Here is a 19,476-nt window from a genome sequence, read left to right as displayed (position 1 = left end):
CTGTTCACTCTGGGGGAATGTTCGAATCCAGTGTACCGCGAGGGTCTGGAGGGTATGACCTTGAGTGTGAGTGTGGGTCACATACACCCGTGAGCCCAAATCTAGGCGGCTGCTCCCATTGAGGCTGATGTCCACCTAAGTGGGTGTTCCCTTCCATACTCTGGCCAGCCAGCCTAACACCATTTCCCCGGGGACCTGGGAAAACTCTCTAGAGAGCTGCCTGAGCTCAGTGGATGTGTAGCTTGTACTCTGGGTGGTGACATTTCCATCAGGATTCTGCTCTTCCTTCATAATAGGGTAGAGGGGCTTGGGCTGCCTCTTGGAGTTCTGCTGGGTCATTTCCCAATCCCGCGGGGAAGGGGGAATTTTCAGTTCAGGTAAGGGATCGGGATCTCTCTCCCCCTCCTCAGAGGAATTTTCCCCACCCAGCCCCGAGTACATTACCCCCTTAAGTTTCTGTTCAGTAATGGAGAGCTTCCTCTGCTCATCTAACTTCTTAGCCACCCGGGGTGCCTATTTCTGCTCTAAAAGTATCGCTTGCTGCATTTCTACCTCAGCCTCTGCCTGCAGTAAGAGGCATTTCATGTCACGTTCCTTTAGTTTCGCCTCTAGGGCTTCCCTTTCCTGCCGCCACCTGTCGTCGATCCCGGAGGGCGGCTTGCAGCGCCGTTGCTAGGAGACAGAGGAGGGCGGGCTTTCCTTCCCTTTTCCTTATTTGGGTAGCCTTCTGCCAACCACAGAGCTCCCTCACCAGCTAGGCCGTATCTTCCCAATGCCCCTCCACCCAGAGGCAGTGCTCCCTGATCCGCAAGGAATTCAAACAGTCCTCTTGACTCTCTGTTGCCTATCATTGATCCCATTCCCGTCTTCATGTCTGTCACCTTCGGCTGGGGACGGGTTCATTTGGGAAGCGCTCCAGGAAGGATCCTTCTGCTCCGGACGCCGCCACAGGGGCCTGGGATCCCGATCCTGAGAGGCTCGCCCACCATCACACCGCGGGGCCCCTGCTGTTGCCGGGGATCCCCCTAGCTTCCTTCCCGAGCAGCCTGATTCGCAGCTGGGTCCATGGCCGTCCCCCGCACAGACACCTACATCCCTTCCAGAGGATACCGAGGCCCATGAACTGGGCCCCCAACCCCCATTATCACTAGACTCATCCCTCGAAGCCACCTCCACTCCGCCCAAATAGCCAACTGGGATCGTGGGACATTGTGTCCCCCGGCTTCCATTCCCCCCCCCACCCCATAACCGACATTCCTTGAGGAGCCCCCACATTCCCTCCATCCCAGACCGGACATGACTGATTCGCCGCGCCCCCGCCCCGGGGAAAAAGGTCCTTGTTCTCACCGAGTTACTTTAACAACAACCCCATTCGCACCTACTCAGCTCACCCATGCTATTTGGCTGTTTACTCCTCTTCCCAGGCGTCTCCTCTCCCATGACCCCCCTTAACAGTCCCGCCCCACTCCAGAACTGTCATCCATAGGACTCCATCCTCCACCACCTCAGAGACATTTCTGCCAAGAGCCCCTGGACTCTCGTTGACAGTAGCCTTTCTGATTTCATTTGACTGACCCATGGAAAATTCATCCTTCTGCTGTGGGCATCATCTGCCTATTTTATATCCATTGGTGGTTCGCGGACCGGTGACCCGGGGGGATGGGTTGACCACGATGGGCCTGCTAAAATAAACCTTCCTGAAAAGTGCCAGCCACCTGAGACTCTGCTGCTCCTCTCGTCGTCGGTGCCCTGCACGGGCACGTTCTCTGCTTCCCCTCTTCCGGGCTCCTCCCTCTAGCGCACCGCATTACTGCCGCGCACCGTGCTTGCTGCATCCTTCCACCAGAACACGTAGGGTGGTCGGCAGGGGTCCTGTTCGTGGCGGTCCCTGGGGATGAAGACAATCACCTCCGGACAACTTCCGGAAACCAGGCCAAGGGTTTATGTGGGTATTCCTCCTCCAGCTCATTCATTCATTCATTCATTCATTCATTCAATCGTATTTATTGAGCGCTTACTGTGTGCAGAGCACTGTACTAAGCGCTTGGAAAGTACAGGTTGACAACATATAGAGACCATCCCTACTTAACAGGGGGCTCACAGTCTAGAAGGGGGAGACAGAGAACAAACCAAAATATATTAACAAAATAAAATAAATAGAATAAATATGTACAAATAAAATAAATAGAGTAATAAATACGTACAGACATATATACATATATACAGGTGGTGTGGGGAGGAGAAGGAGGTAAGGCACGGGGGGATGGGGAGGGGTAGGAGGGGGAGAGGAAGGAGGGGGATCAGTCTGGGAAGGCCTCCGGGAGGAGGTAAGCACTCAGTAGGGCTTTGAAGGGAGGAAGACAGCTAGCTTGGCGGATGTGCAGAAGGAGGGCATTCCAGGCCAGCGGGATAACTTGGGCCGGGGGTCGATGGCGGAACAGGCGAGAACAAGGCACGGTGAGGAGATTAGCAGTAGAGGAGTGGAGGGTGCGGGCTGGGCTGTAGAAGGAGAGAAGGAAGGTGAGGTAGGAGGGGGCGAGGTGATGGAGAGCCTTGAAGCTGAGGGTGAGGAGTTTTTGTCTGACGCGTAGGTTGAGTGGTAGCCACTGGAGATTTTTGAAGAGGGGATTAACATGCCCAGAGCGTTTCTGGACAAAGACGATCCGGGCAGTGGCGTGAAGTACGGACTGGAGTGGGAGGAGACAGGAGGATGGGAGATCGGAGAGGAGGCTGATGCAGTAATCCAGACGGGATAGGATGAGAGCTTGTACGAGCAGGATAGTGGTTTGGATGGAGAAGAAAGAGAGGACCTTGGCAATGTTGCAGAAGTGAGACCGGCAGGTTTTGGTGACGGATTGGATGTGAAGGTTGAACGAGAGAGCGGAGTCGAGTATGACACCAAGGATGCGGGCTTGTGAAATGGGAAGGATGGTAGTGGTGTCAACAGTGATGGGAAAGTCAGGGAGGGGGCAGGGTTTGGGAGGGAAGACAAGGAGTTCAGTCTTAGACATGTTGAGTTTTAGATGGCGGGCAGATATCCAGATCGATATGCCCTGAAGGCAGGAGGAGATGCGAGCCTGGAAGGAGGGGGAGAGAGCAAGGGCAGAGATGTAGATTTGGGTGTCATCAGCATAGAGATGACAGTAGAAGCCGTGGGAGCGAAAGAGTTCACCAAGGGAGTGAGTGTAGATCGAGAACAGAAGGTGACCAAGAACTGACCCTTGAGGAGCCCCTACAGTAAGGGGATGGGAGGGGGAGGAGGAGCCTGTAAAAGAGACTGAGAATGAACGTCCAGAGAGATAAGAGGAAAACCAGGAGAGCACAGAGTCTGTGAAGCCAAGGTTGGATAGCGTGTTGAGGAGAAGGGGGTGGTCCACAGTGTCGAAGGCAGCTGAGAGGTCGAGGAGGATTAGGATAGAGGATGAACCGTTGGATCTGGAAAGCAGGAGGTCATTGGTGACCTTTGAGAGGGCAGTTTCCGTGGAATGTAGGGGACAGAAGCCAGATTGGAGGGGGTCGAGGAGAGAGTTGAGCGTTGAGGAATTCGAGGCAGCGCGTGAAGACGACTCGTTCAAGGAGTTTGGAAAGGAATGGTAGGAGGGAGATATGGCGATAACTAGAAGGTGAAGTGGAGTCAAGAGAGGGATTTTTAGGATGGGAGAGACGTGGGCATGTTTGAAGTTAGAGGGGAAGGAACCAGTGGAGAGGGAGCGGTTGAAGATTGAAGTTAAGGAGGGGAGAGGCGACGTTCCTTCTTTCGTTCCTTCATTCAGTCATATTTGTTCAGCGTTTACTGTGGGCACAGTACTGTACTAAGCGCTTTGGAGAATACAATATAACAATAAACAGACACAGTCCCTGCCTACTGCGAGCTGACAGTCTAGAGGGGCAGGCAGACATTAATATAAATAAATCAATTACAGAGTTATATACGTAAATTACATCTAGCCACAAAATCTCCTATCATGGAGAAGCAGCTTGGTTCAGTGGTAGCAGCACGGGCTTTGGAGTCAGAGTTCATGCGTTCAAATCCCGACTCTGCCAATAGTCACCTGTGTGACTTTGGGCAAGTCACTTTACTTCTCTATGCCTGAGTTACTTAATCTGTAAAATGGGGATTAAGATTGTGAGCCTCCAGTGGGACAACCTGATCACCTTGAAACCTCCTCAGCGCTTAGAACAATACTTTTCACATAGTAAGCGCTTAATAAATGGCATTATTATTATTATTATTATTATTAATGGTTGCTTCTGCATGTTAATTTTTAACTGCCTCTATGATGTCATCATCTGCTTATTTTATTATTGCTATCGCATGTAAATTGTTAACTGCTCTCTGTGATATCATAATCTACTGATTTTATTATTGCTACTGCATTATTGGTACTGTATATTAATTGTTAACTATTAGCTGTGCTGTCAATTACGTAGCTGACCTCATCATGAACTATCAATTCCCCTGCTCCCATCTGCACTTCCCAGTCCTCACCTTCCCCTTGCCCTCTCCCACCAGCTCTTTCCCTCCCTTTCCCCCGTCCCCACCCCTCCCTCTCACCCCCTCCCCAGAATCACTCTGTACCAGCGCCAACCCTCAACCCCTCCCCTCCAACCCCCTCCCTCCGCTCCTCCCTGCCCCCGATCCATCCCAGTTCTTCTTTCTCATCGCCACTCCTCTTCCCCCTCTCCCCGCCCAGGCCCCCACCAACTCTTTCTAATCCAAACCCTCCCCTCCCCTCACATCCCTCCCTCCAAAGCCGCTATCAAGTGTGGCCTTTGGAACGCCCGCTCCATTATAGGTAAGCTTCCTTTCATCCTTGACCTGTTACTTTCCAGCTCTTTCCTCCTCACCCTAACTGAAACATGGCTCACCCCGGCTGACACAGTCTCTTCTGCGGCTCTCTCCAGTGGAGGTCTCTTCTTCTCCCACTCCCCCAAACTCGCCAGAAGAGGAGGAGGTGTCGGCTTCCTTCTCGCATCCCAATGCCACTTTCGCACTATCTCTCCTCCCCCTTCCCTTTCTTTGCTCTCCTTTGAAGCCCATATTATTTGCCTCTGCCACCCTCCAGATTCTTGTAGTTGTCATCTATCGGTCCCCTCTGGCCCCACCTCCAACTTTTTTAATGTTTTTGACCCCTTTCTCACCTTCCGTCTCTCCTTTTCCATGCCCACTCTGATCCTCAGAGACTTCAACATCCACATGGATGTCCCTGGTGACTCCTCTGCTTCCCACCATCTATCACTCCTTGACATTGCCAACCTCCTGCTCCACCCCACCTCATCCACTCACCAACTTGGTCACACCCTCGACCTCATCATCTCCTACTGCTGCACTGCCTCCACCCTCACCAACTCTGAAATCCCTCACTCTGATCAGGTTATGACCTTCTCACCTGCCTCCTCACTCACAATCCTGCCCCATAAATCTATATTTCTACCCCACAGAGGCCTCTGCTCTCTCTAACTCATCCATCTTTCTCAGCGCATCACACCCCACCTCGCCTCCCTATCCTCTCTACCCACTCTTGATGAGCAGATTAAAGCTTTCAACTCCACTCTCTCTACTCGATTCAACTCGCTCGCTCCCCTTTCCCTTCGCCGCTCTGACACCACTAACCCACAGCCTTGGATCATTGCCACTGTCCGTCTTCTTTGCTCTTATGCTCGGGCTGCTGAACGTTGCTGGAGAATTTCTAAACACCAAGCCAACCTTGTTCACTTTAAGTTTTTCCTTTCCTTCCGTAACTCTGCCCTCTCCTCTGCCAGGCAAAACTATGGTTCCTCCCTTATAAACTCTGATGCCCATCATCCCCATCAGCTGTTCCATACATTTCACTGCCTTCTCAAGCCCCTTGTTCCTCCCCCTCCTCCATCCCTCATGCCCAACGATCTGGCCTCCTACTTCATTAGTAAATTTAACTCCATCAGGCCTGAGCTCCCCAAAGTCACCCTTGCTCCTTCTCCATCACCCCCGCTCTCAACCCTCTCTGCTACTCTCCCATCCTTCCCAGCAGTATCTTCAGATGAGAACTCCTCCCTCCTCTCAAGTGATACGCCATCCACCTGTGCTTCAGACCCCATTCCCTATCATTTTATGAAAACCCTCACCCCTTCCCTCTTCCCCTCCATAGCTTTCATTCATTCAATCGTACTTATTGAGCGCTTACTGTGTGCAGAGCACTCTACTAAGCGCTTGGGAAGTACAAGTTGGCAACATATAGAGACAGTCCCTACCCAACAGCAGCCTCACAGTCTAGAAGGGGGAGACAGACAACAAAACAAGACATATTAACAAAATGAAATGAATAGAATAAATATGTAGAAATAAAATAAATAAATAAATGGAGTAATAAATACGTACAAACATATATACATATATACAGGTGCTGTGAGGATGGGAAGGAGGTACGGCAGGGGGATGGGGAGGGGGAGGAAGGGGAGAGGAAGGAGGGGGCTCAGTCTGGGAAGGCCTCTTGGAGAAGGTGAGCTCTCAGTAGGGCTTTGAAGGGACTAAGAGAGCTAGCTTGGCGGATGTGCGGAGGGAGGGTATTCCAGGCTCGGAGGATGACGCGGGCCGGGGGTCGACGGCGGGACAGGCAAGAACGAGGCACGGTGAGTAGATTAGCGGCAGAGGAGCGGAGGGTGCGGGCTGGGCTGTAGAAGGAGAGAAAAGAGGTGAGGTACGAGGGGGCGAGTGATGGAGAGCCTTGAAGCTGAGGGTGAGGAGTTTTTGCCTGATGCGTAGGTTGATTGGTAGCCACTGGAGATTTTTGAGGAGGGGAGCAACATTCCCAGAGCGTTTCTGGACAAAGACGAACCGGGCAGCGGCGTGAAGTATTGATTGAAGTGGGGAGAGACATGAGGATGGGAGGTCAGAGAGGAGGCTGATGCAGTAATCCAGTCGGGATAGGATGAGAGATTGAACGAGCAGGGTAGCCGTTTGGATGGAGAGAAAAGGGCGGGAATAACTTCTATCTTCAACCGCTCACTTTCCACTGGTTCTATCCCCTCTGCCTTCACACACGCCTATGTCTCCCCCATCCTAAAAATCCCTCTCTTTACCCCACCTCCCATTCTAGTTATTGCCTTATCTCCCTCCTACCCTTCCTTTCCAAACTCATAGAACGAGTTGTCTACATTCGTTGCCTCGAATTCCTTAATACCAACTCTCTCCTTGTCCCGCTCCAATCTGGCTTCCGTCCCCTACACTCCAGTGAAACCGCCCTCTTAAAGGTCACCAATGACTTCTTTATTGCCAAATCCAACGGCTCCTACTCTATCCTAATCGTCCTCGACCTCTCAGCTTCCTTCGACCCTGTGGATCACCCCCTTGGCCTCAACACGCTATCCAACCTTGGCCTCACGGACTCCGTCCACTCCTGGTTCTCCTCTTATCTCTCCGGCCGTTCATTCTCAATCTCCTTGGCGGGCTCCCCCTCCCTCTCCCATCCCCTTACTGTAGGGGTTCCTCAAGGGTCAGTTCTTGGTCCCCTTCTGTTATCTATCTACATTCACTCCCTTTGTGACCTCATTCGCTCCCACGGCTTCTACTATCATCTCTATGCTGACGACACCCAAATCTACATCTCTGCCCCTGCTTTCTCTCCCTCTCTCCAGGCTCGAATCTCCTCCTGCCTTCAGGATATCTCCATCTGGATGTCTGCCCGCCATCTAAAACTCAACATGTCCAAGACTGAACTCCTTGTTTTCCCTTCCAAACCCTGTCCTCGCTCTGACTATCCCATCACTGTAGACGGCACTATCATCCTTCCCGTCTCACAAGCTTGCAAACTTATTGTCATTCTCGACTCCGCTCTCTCATTCACCCCGCACATCCAATCCGTCACCAAAACCTGCGGGTCTCACCTCCACAACATCGCCAAGATCCGCCCTTTCCTCACTATTCCAGCCGCTACCTTACTGGTTCAATCTCTCATTTTATCCCGACTGGATTACTGTATCACCCTCCTCTCTGATCTCCCATCCTCCTGTCTCTCCCCGCTTCAGCCTATAGTTCACGCCGCTGCCCGGATCGTCTTTGTCCAGAAACGCTCTGGGCATGTTACTCCCCTCCTCAAAAATCTCCAGTGGCTATCAATCAACCTACTCATCAGACAAAAACTCCTCACCCTGGGCTTCAAAGCTCTCCATCACCTCACTCCCGCTTACCTCACCTCCCTTCTCTCCTTCTACAGCCCAGCCAGCAGCTCTCACGCCTCTGCCGCTAACCTCCTCACTGTGCCTCGTTCTAGCCTGTTGCGCTGTCGATCCCTGACCCGCGTCCTTCCCCTGGCCTGGAATGCCCTCCCTCCACACATTCGCCAAGCTAGCTCTCGTCCTCTCTTCAAAGCCCTACTGAGAGCTCACCTCCTCCAGGGGGCCTTCCCAATCTGAGCCCCCTTTTTCCTCTCTTCCTCCCATCCCCCCTGCCCTATCCCCTTCCCCTCCCCACGGCAATTGTATAGATTTGTGCAGATTTATTACTCTATTTTACTTGTGCATATTTACTATTCGATTGTGTTAATGATGTGCATATAGCTATAATTCTATTTGTTCTGACGATTTGAACACCTGTCTACTTGGTTTTTTTGTTGTCTGTCTCCCACTTCTAGACTGTGAGCCCGTTGCTGGGTAGGCATCGTCACTAAATGTTGCCAAATTGTACTTCCCAAGTCCTTAGTACAGTGCTCTGCACACAGTAAGCGCTCAATAAATACGATTGAATGAATGAATGCTCTGAAAAGAGTAAACACTCAATAAATATCATTGCTTCATACAAAATAGTAAACTTGATCATTTGGAAAATTATGTTAAAAAATGAAATTATTATGATAGTGAATATTTGAATGTTTTTAGCATCTCGCTTTAATAAGCTCAGGACAACTCATTCTCGGTACTTTTTTGAGAGGCAGAGATAGGTCACTACTATCTCCATTTTACAAGTAACTTGAGCAAGATTCTGACACTAGTCCCATGAAACAAAAGTTTGTTTCCCCTTTCTGGTAAATGAACCTTCTTTCTGTTCTCTTTCATATTCAAGAAAATCTATCAGTCAATCTATCTATCTATCTATCTATCTATCTATCTATCTATCTATCTACCTTTCTATCACCAACTCTGAAATCCCTCTCTCTGATCATAACCTTCTCACCTGCCTCCTCACTCACACTCCTCTCCTGTAAATCTATATTTCTGCCCCACAGAGGCCTCCGCTTTCTCGAACACATCCATCTTTCTCAGCGCATCACACCCCACCTCGCCTCCCTATCCTCTCTACCCACTCTTGATGAGCAGATTACTGCTCTCAACTCCACTCTCTCTACTCAATTCAACTCGCTCGCTCCCCTTTCCCTTCGCCACTCTCACACCACTAAGCCACAGCCTTGGATCACTGCCACTGTCCACCTCCTTCGCACTTATGCTTGAACTGCTGAACGCTGCTGGAGAATTTCTAAACACCAAGCCAACCTTGCTCACTTTAAGTTTATATATATATAGATACATAGATAGAGATAGAGATAGATAGAGATAGAGATATAGATAGATAGATATACGGTTGTCTTTCATATTCAAAGGCCATTATGATGATAATTAGTAGTCAGTTCACATAGTTCCTGAAAGTGAGAGAGGAATTTCTCCAGCCAATTTTTCCAATATGTAACTCCACAGTCTAGAGAAGTATACAACAGAATCACAGTTGGGATGGCAGAATCCCAACACCTTTACAGCTGATGAATTAGCCTCTGATGGGATATAGCTGAGATCAATATTGAAGTGACAGTGATAGCCAAGTAAACACAAAGGACAGAAATGGCCAAGAGTGTTCTCATGTCCATGCATAAGGGGAGTTGTGGAGAAATTCATTCATTCATTCATTTATATTTATTGAGCATTTACTGTGTGCAGAGCACCATACTAAGCACTCTGGAGAACACAATATAACAATGTCTCCCATATGTACTTCCGGGGTGTGCACGATAAAGGAGCCAAACTACAAATGATTGATCCTTGAAGGATTTGGACAAATAGCAGGGTCATTGGCTCTTCATGGAACCTACCAAACAGCAGTGACTTGGATATAATTCATTAACCGTGTTTTTCTCAATCACTTGCTGGCTAGAGCTTAATTTATTTAGATTACTAACAAGTATAGCTAGGAGGTCACTGACTTAATATGTGCCAAACACTGTTCTAAGTGCTAAGGTATATGCAAATTAATCAGGATACCTTGGGTTTTATCCATTTTGCCTCAAGAAATGATGCTGATGGAAGAGCTCAAGGAAACAGATGTGGCTTTGAGGTGGTTGCAAATCTTCACTTTAGTCTGAAGTTTAATAATGTCATATTGCCTTCATCTAATCAAATTTCCTAAAAGATATGCTGGCCTCCTTTATTAATCATCATCATCATCATCATTAAGCGATGGTATTTATTAAGCAGTTAATATGTGCAGAGACCTGTACTAAGCACTTGGAAGAGAAAACTACAAGAGTGTTAACAAAATTTCCCCTACCGACAGTGAGCTTACAGTCTAGATGGAAAGACAGACATTAATATAAATACATGAATTATAATATATAATTTAAATGGTAGTTCATAAGTGCTCTACTGTTATTTTCTTGATTCTTGATTTACGTTTTTGAGTATTTACCAGGTTCCTTCTCAGACAAGGAAGAAGTGGTCAGTCTATGCCTTCTTGATGCCAATAGAAAAAGGGATGAATGAAGTCAAGCAGAATCCTGTTTTGTCAGTGAAACCCCTCAAGTGAAATCTTTTGGTTAAAGCTTATGTCCATTGGAATGCTCCCAATGGGTTTTGACCACAATTAACTTCATCAAGGAGCATACTTTCAGACCTATCTTCCCCAAACTGGCCTTTGTGAATTCTGGGAAGACTAGTTTTAAAAATAAGGCTATGGTTGAAGTTCATCCAAATGAATGCAAAGTAGAATAAATACTGATAATATTTAAAGACACCAAAAATACCCTGAGGTATATACAATATTCAACACCTATATTTCATATAGGTGAAAACGATCTGAAGGCACAGAAACAGTCTTAGGCTTCAGCATCTTCCCAGATGCAGATTCTCTTGGAAGAAATGTAAAGGCTGGGAGTATCCAAGCAAGAGTCTCGATGAGTACGCAGTATGACATAGTAGGTAGAGCATGGGACTAGGAGTCAGAAGGTCATGGGTTCTAATCCCGGCTCTGCCACTTATCCGTTATGTGACCTGGAGCAACTCTTTTAACTTCTCTCTGACTCAGTTACCTCATCTGTGATTGACACTGTGAGCCCCACGTGGGACAAGGGACTGTGTCCAACCTGATGTGCTTGAATCCACCCCAGAACTTAGTACAGTGCTTGGCACATAGTAATCGCTTAATAAATAGAACAATTATTATTATTATAAGAAGACCTGAGCTGGAGTAGAGCCTTACATTTTTTATCGGAGGTTTTGCTAGATGTGGAGAGGAACAGCTACTCGGAGTTTATTCGGAGTGGAGAAATGTACAGAAAAATGACCTGGGAATCAGAGTAAAGTACAGACTAGAAAGGGTAGAGCCTGGACAGGCAGAGGGAGGTTAGTGGGGAGCAACAGTCTAGCCAGGAACTGTCAAGTGTCAGGACCAGGGTGATGGCCATTTTTGATGAAAGGAAGGTTCAGATTTGGGAAATGTAGTAGCAGGAAAATTGTCAGGAGTTATCAACAGAATGAATGTAAGAGATGAAAGAGAAAGGGGTCAGGACATTGAGAAGATTGCAGGCTTCAAAGATGGTAGTGCTGTCAACTGTTATGAAAAATTTGAATGGACAAATAGATTGGGGAATGAAGATAAGTTCTGTTTTAGATATATTGAGTTCAAGGTAGCAGCTGGTTTTCCATGTGACTATGTCTTAGAAGCACTGATTTCCTACTAAATCCTTGTCCACGCACTTTGCTCTTCTAATACTAACCTTCTCATTGTACTTCGATCTCACCGTTCTAGCCACTAACCTCTTGCCCCCATCCTCTCTCTGCCCTGGCCTGCAAATCCGACAGACCACCAATCACTCCAGCTTCAAAGACTCATTAAAATTGTAACTTCTTCAAGAGGTTTTCCCCAACTAGGCCCTCATTTCCCCTATACCCTCTCCTTTCTGTTTTCCTCTTGCACTTAGATTTGTACCTTTGAAGCAAAAAATATTCATCTCAACCTCAGCCCACAATGCTTATGTACGTATTCCTAATTTATTTTAATATCTGTCTCCCTCTCCCAGGCTGTAAATTCCTTGTGCGCAGGTAACACGTCTACCAAATCTATGGTATTGTACTCTCCCAAGCGCTTAGTGCTCTATACACAATAAGTACTCAAAATATATCATTAATTGATTGATTAATTCAAATAAACTTTTGGCCTCCACATTTAAAGGGGATGTGGAGAACTTGAAAAGTTGAGAAGAGTAGCTTAAAGACATAGGTTTAAGAACCAAAACGCCCATGAGGAAAGACTAAGGAACTGAGATTATTCAGACTGGAGAAGACTAAGGTGAGTTAATTGTTTTCTTCAAATATGTGAATGGCTCATACATGCAAGTTGGTGACTAATTGTTCTTGATATCCACTGAGGAAAGAATAAAATAATGGGACTCAATGGCATTCTAAGAAATTTAAATTGCTTTTGAAAAATAATTTCCTGACAGTAAGAGCCACTAGGCAGCATAATGGTGTGCTGACTGAGAATTCGTCCTTAATATTTTCCAGAGAGGCACAGATCCCATGGCTTAGTGGAAAAAGCACGGGCTCGGGAGTCAGAGGTCATGGGTTCTAATCCCAGCTCCAGTATTTGTCAGCTGTATGACTTTGGGCAAGTCACCTAACTTCTCTGTGCCTCATTTACCTCATCTGTAAAATGGGGATGAAGACTGTGACACACCCCCCCCCGCCGTGGTACAACCTAATTTCCTTGTACGTACCCCAGATTGTTTAAACCAGTGCTTTCCACATTGTAAGTTCTTAGCAAATACCGTCATTATTATTATAATCATTATTCTCAGTGCATTTTGATAATGTACAGAGGCAGGGGGAAAGATTATATTTTTATGATATTTGTTAAATTCTTTCTATGTGCTTACTATTGTACTCTCCCAAGTGCTTAGCACAGTGATTTGCACAAAGTGTTCAATAAGTACAATTGAACGAATGAATGAATGAATGAATGTGTTAGGCATTGTTCTAAGCACTGGGGTAGATACAAGTTAATCAGTTCGACACAGTCTCTATCCCATATGAGGCTGACAGTAAAAGCAGGAGGGAGAACAGATACTGATTATCCAATTGAGGAAACTGAGGCATCTAGAAGTGACCTGCCCAGGTTGAACTCCCTGAGGTCCTTTCCACTTCTCTGAGTCTATGAAGAGAAAGAAGCATTCTTAAATCCACATAAAAATGTCTCTTCTTCAGATATATTCAGACACAATTCACATTATTGTCCGGATTCCTGTAGGCCACTTTGTACTTTCACCATTATAGTTCGGGAGAGGGATCTAAAAGATGTCCAGTTCACAGGAGCAACCACGTATAGTGCTTTGCACATAGTAAGCGCTTAACAAATGCCATTATTATTATTATTAAGAACTTTGGATGGACCATCGACTCGTACTCCACACTCACACTGACTAAAAACTGGTCTCCAAATCACTAAACTCCAAGAGAAAGAAGATAGCAGCCAGGAAAACTAGCAGGTTCTAGTTAGGAATGTTGCTAGGAACCCTGCTTAAAAAAAATAAATCAAATCACAAATACCAACAAACATAGTTAATGGAAATAACGTGGTAAAGCCGTTGCAGGCAACTGTTTAGACCTTGGACAAGACCAAGAGAAACCGTCAGGAGTGATGTGATGCAAATGACCCAGAAATGAAAGAGCTATGTGCAGCTTGCTATGAGACATTGATGGCCCTAGTGGCACCTTGCAGCATCTGAGAACTCGGACAGGAACAAAGCTTTCAGAAACCTGTTTTGTGACTTGCAAACCAAATTCCCGAACAGGAATGACAGGTGGTGAGATGCCTGAACGTAAGAAACTGCTACAAAATCAAAAAGATTTGCACTTCACTCAGGTGTTCTTTGAACACAGAATAAGCATTAGAATAGGCTTTCCCAGACTAATCTCCCCTCCTCTTCTGCTCCCCTTCCCCTCCCCATCCCCCCAACTCACTCCCTGTCCCTTATGCACCTCCGCGACCCACAGCACTTGTGTTTAGGGTATAAACATGTACATGTTTATAATTATAATTCTATTTATTTTTATTAATGATGTGCATATATTTGTAATTCTATTTATTTTTAATGATGCTACTGATGCCTGTTTACTAGTTTTGATGTCTGTCTCTACCTTCTAGATTGTGAGCCCCTTGTTGGCAGGGATTGTCTCTATTTGTTGCTGAATTGTACTTCCCAAGTGCTTAAGTACAGTGCTCTGCACACAGTAAGCACTCAATAAATACGTTTGAATGTATGATTCTGTTGCTGTTTTTGTCCTCCATATGAATAAATTTATTTTCACTCTGGCTTCTTCACAACCCAATTTGCTTGTAGCAACCACAGTACCTAGTACAGTGCCTTGCACATAGTAAGCACTTGAGCAATACCATTATTATTATTATTGTTTTTATGTCCATTTAAAATGACTTTGCTCCTCCAGAGCTTCTTCATAGTATCTTTTACCTCTACATTTCTCAGAATGTAGATTAAGGATTCACCATCGGGGTGATAATATAAAGAATACAGTCATTGATTTATCTATGAGGATGGTGCACACAGGCCTCATGTACATGACAATGCAGGGAAACACACTGACGTGGGAGCTGCAGGTCGAGAGGGTTGTGTGTCTTTTCCAAACTGAGGGATATCAGGGAGCGCAGGATAACTGCATAGGAGAGGAGTAGTAAGAGAAAGATGATCACACAGATGGCCCCACCATTGCCAAACACTGATAGGCCGATGAAGTAGGTATCAGTGCAGTCGAGTTCCAACGGAGGGTATGTGTAACAGAAAAAGTGGTCAATGACATTGGGGCCAGCCACATAAAGGCAACCGAAACATAAAGAGAAGTTGTGCCATTGAGTGCAGAAAGCCTCCCACCCAGGGCAATCCCACCATAGGTCCACAATCCCACAAGTTCATGGCGGTCATATAGTACAGGGGTTTACAAATGGCCGTGTAGCGGTCATAGGCCATGACCACCAGAACAAAGACCTCAACACATCCAAATAAGTGTTCCACAAAGAACTGGATCATTACAGCCTTTGAAGGAGGTGGTTTTCTTCTCATAGAGTAAATCTATGATCATCTTGGGGGCTGTGAGAGTAGAGTAAAAGGCATCCACCAAGGGCAACTGGGCAAGAAAGAAGTACATGGGAGAGCATAGATTCTGACTAGCGATTACTGTTACCACAGTGAGCAGGTTCCCCCCTATAGTCATCTATATAGTCATATAGATGATGAAAAAAACACAAATAACACTTTCTGTACCTCAGAATTCTGGGAAAGTCCGAGGATAATGAAGTCAGTCAAGTCGTTTTTATTTACCATCTCTTCCTGTGGAGGAGGTCAGCTCTGAAGTGAGAGCCTGTTTAAACTGCAAATATAATGAAAATTACAAATGAGAAAGTCTTAGTTATAAGCAGAGCTGCTCTTCGTAGGACTTCAAAGGTTCCATTTCTATTATTTCATTTCTTCTCTGCAAACTCTGTGTGAATTAGATGGAACTTTATTTAGCTTCTTTATTTTACAAAGGGGAAAATGAGGTTTGGTGAAGTACAATAGCAACTCAATAGCTGAATTTCAATTAGAGGGCAAATAAAAACCAGGTAAAAGCCAAGACCCAGTGGAATGTCTTCGCTGCGTCAGTGAATTCACATTCAGGTAGCCAGCTCAGTTAGAACAATAAGAATAAGCTTTCCTGTTTCTTACTAGAGCATGAAAAATTTTCAAAAGATCAATCAATCAATCAATAAATCGTATTTATTGAGGGCTTACCGTGTGCAGAGCACTGTACTAAGCGCTTGGGAAGTACAAGTTGGCAACATATAGAGACTGTCCCTACCCAACAGTGGGCTCACAGTCTAGAAGGGGGAGACAAAGAATAAAACAGAACATATTAACAAAAGAAAATAAATAGAATAGATATGTACAAGTAAAATAAATAAATAGAGTAATAAATACGTACAAACATATATATATATATATATATATACAGGTGCTGTGGGGAAGGGAAGGAAGCAAGGAGGGGGGATGGAGAGGGGAAGGAGGGCGAGAGGAAAGAGGGGCCTCAGTCTGGGAAGGGCTCCTGGAGGAGGTGAGCTCTCAGTAGGGCCTTGAAGAGAGGAAGAGAGCTAGCTTGGCGGATGGGCAGAGGGAGGGCATTCCAGGCCAGGGGGATGACGTGGGCTGGAGGTTGACGGCGGGGCAGGCGAGAACGAGGCACGGTGAGGAGATTAGTGGAAGAGGAGCGTAGGGTGTAGGCTGGGCTGTAGAAGGAGAGAAGGGAGGAGAGGTAGGAGGGGGCGAGGTGATGGAGAGCCTTGAAGCCGAGGGTGAGGAGTTTCTGCCTGGTGTGTAGGTTGATTGATAGCCACTGGAGATTCTTGAGGAGGGGAGCAACATGTCCAGAGCGTTTCTGGACAAAGACAATCCGGGCAGCCGCGTGAAGTATGCATTGAACTGGAGAGAGACAGGAGGATGGGAGATCGGACAGGAGGCTGATAAAGTAGTCCAGACGGGATAGGATGAGAGCTTGAACGATCAGGGTAGTGGTTTGGATGGAGAGGAAAGGGCGGATCTTGGTAATGTTGCAGGGTTGAGACCGGCAGGGTTTGGTAACGGATTGGATGTGAGGGCTGAACGAGAGAGCAGAGTCGAGGATGACACCAAGGTTGCGGACTTGTGAGACAGGAAGTATGGTAGTGCCATCAACAGTGATGGGAAAGTCAGGGAGAGGGCAGGGTTTGGGAGGGAAAACAAGGAGTTCAGTCTTGGACATGTTGAGTTTTAGGTGGCGGGCAGGCATCCAGATGGAGATGTCCTGAAGGCAGGAGGAGATGCGAGCCTCGAGGGAGGGAGAGAGAGCAGGGGCAGAGATGTAGATTTGGGTGTCATCAGCGTAGAGATGATAGTTGAAGCCGTGGGAGCGAATGAGGTCACCAAGGAAGTGGCTGTAGATCGAGAATAGAAGGGGACCACGAACTGAGCCTTGAGGAACCCCCACAGTAAGGGGATGGAAGGCGGAGGAGGAGCCTGCAAAAGAGACTGAGAATGAATGACCGGAGAGATAAGAGGAGAACCAGGAGAGGACGGAATCTGTGAAGCCAAGGTTGGATAGCGTGTTGAGGAGAAGTGGGTGGTCCATAGTGTCGAAGGCAGGTTAGAGGTCGAGGAGGATTAGGATAGAGTATGAGCCGTTGGATTTGGCAAGAAGGAGGTCATTGGTGACCTTTGAGAGGGCAGTTTCCGTGGAATGTAGGAGACGGAACCCAGGTTGGAGGGGGTCGAGGAGAGAGTTGGTGTTGAGGAATTCAAGGCAGCGCGTGTAGACGACCCGTTCAAGGAGTTTGGAAAGGAATGGTAGGAGGGAGATAGGGCGATAACTAGAAGGTGATGTGGGGTTAATAGAGGGTTTTTTTAGGATGGGAGAGCCTTGGGTGTGTTTGAAGGCAGAGGGGAAGGAACCAGTGGAGAGCGAGCAGTTGAGGATGCAAGTTAAGGAGGGGAGAAGGGACAGAGCAAGTGTTTTCATGAGATGGGATGGAATGGGGTCAGAAGCATAGGTGGCCGGAGTAGAACTTGAGAGGAGGGAGGAGAGCTTCTCTGAGGATACTGCTGGGAAGGATGGGAGAGTAGCGGAGAATGTTGAGAGCCGGGGGGTTGGAGAAGGGGGGGAGTGACTTTGGGGAGGTCAGAGCTGATGGATTTAATTTTATTAAAGAAGTAGGAGGCCAGGTCATTGGGGGTGAGGGAAGGATTAGGGGGGAGGATCCGGGTGCCTGAGAAGGGAGATGAATGTACGGAAGAGCTGACAGGGATGTTGGGCATGGGCGTCAATAAGGGAGGAGAAATAGTTTTGTCTGGCAGAGCAGAGGGCTGAGTAAAGTCAGAAAAGGATAAACTTGAATTGAACGAGGTTGGCATGGTGTTTAAACTTTCCCCAGCAGCGTTTGGCAGCTCGAGCATAAGAGCGAAGCAGGAGGACAGTGGCAGTGATCCAGGGCTGTGGGTTCGTGGTACGAGAGCGGCGAAGGGAAAGGGGAGCGAGTGAGTCTAGCTGAGTAGAAAGGGTAGAGTTGAGAGCAATAATCGGATCATCCAGATTGGGTAGAGAGGAGAGGGAGGCGAGGTGGGGTGTGAGGCTCTCAGAAAGATGGATGGGGTCAAAAGAGAGGAAATCTCTGTGAGGGCGTAATATGGATTTACAGGGGAAAGGAGTGTGAGTGAGGAGGCAGGCAAGAAGATTATGATCAGAGAGAAGGACTTCAGAGTTGTTGAGGGTGGACACAGTGCAGCAGTAGGAGATGATAAGGTCGAGGGTATGACCAAGTTGTTGAGTGGTAGAGGTGGGTTGGGGCAAGAGTTTGGCAGCGTCAAGTAGAGATAGAAGGCGTGCGGCAGAGGAGTCACCAGGGATATCCATGTGGATGTTGAAGTCTCCGAGGATCAGAGTGGGCATGGAAAAGGAAAGAAGGAAGGTGAGAAAGGGGTCAAAATCGTTAAAGAAGTTGGAGGTGGGGCCGGGGGGGGGGCGGTAGATGACGGCTACAAGAATCTGGAGGGGGTGGTAGAGGCGAATAATGTGGGCTTCAAAGGAAGAGAAGGAAAGGGAAGGTGGAGGAGGTGGATAGAGCGAAAGCGACACTGGGGGGTCGAGAAGGAAACTGACACCTTTTCCTTTTCCGGTGAGCCTTGGGGAGTGGGAGAAGAAGAGGCCTCCACTGGAGAGAGCAGCAGAAGAGACCGTGTCGTCCGTAGACAACCATGTTTCAGTTAGAGCGAGGAGGAGTAGTGAGCTGGAAAGGAATAGGTCCAGAATGAATGGGATCTTGCTTATAACGGAGCGGGGGTTCCAGAGGCCACACTTGGCAGTAGCTGTCGAGGGAGGGGAGGGAGGGGGAAGGGTGCGAGTGGTGGGGAGGGTTTGTATTGGGATGAGTTGGCGGGGGCCTAGGCGGGGAGAGTGGGAAGAGGGGTGGCGATGGGAAAGGAGAACTGGGATGGGGTGGGGCGGGGAGGAGGGGAGGGAGGGGGCTGGGAAGGAGGAGTGAAGGATTGTCGCTGGTACAGAGGGATCCTGGTTAGGGGGTAAGGGGGAGTTTTCGTGGTGCGGGAGAGAGAAAAAAGGCTGGGTGGGAGAGGGGAAGGGGAAGGTGAGGAATGGGAATTTCAGTTGGGAGCAAGAGGATTGAAAGTTCATGGTGAGTTCAGCAGGGCGGGTGACAGTACAGCG

General features: G+C 47.7%; 1 pseudogene; it reads right to left on the bottom strand.

Annotated features, from left to right (window-relative positions):
• Positions 1-513: 513 nt before the first annotated feature.
• On the bottom strand, positions 514-15,572 carry LOC119921389 (annotated as a pseudogene).
• Positions 15,573-19,476: the final 3,904 nt, after the last annotated feature.

Source organism: Tachyglossus aculeatus (assembly GCF_015852505.1).
Source record: "Tachyglossus aculeatus isolate mTacAcu1 chromosome 12 unlocalized genomic scaffold, mTacAcu1.pri SUPER_6_unloc_2, whole genome shotgun sequence".
NCBI classification, from domain to species: Eukaryota; Metazoa; Chordata; class Mammalia; order Monotremata; family Tachyglossidae; genus Tachyglossus; species Tachyglossus aculeatus.
Note: the sequence above shows the minus strand (reverse complement) of the source record. Positions and strands in the feature narration are given on the sequence as shown.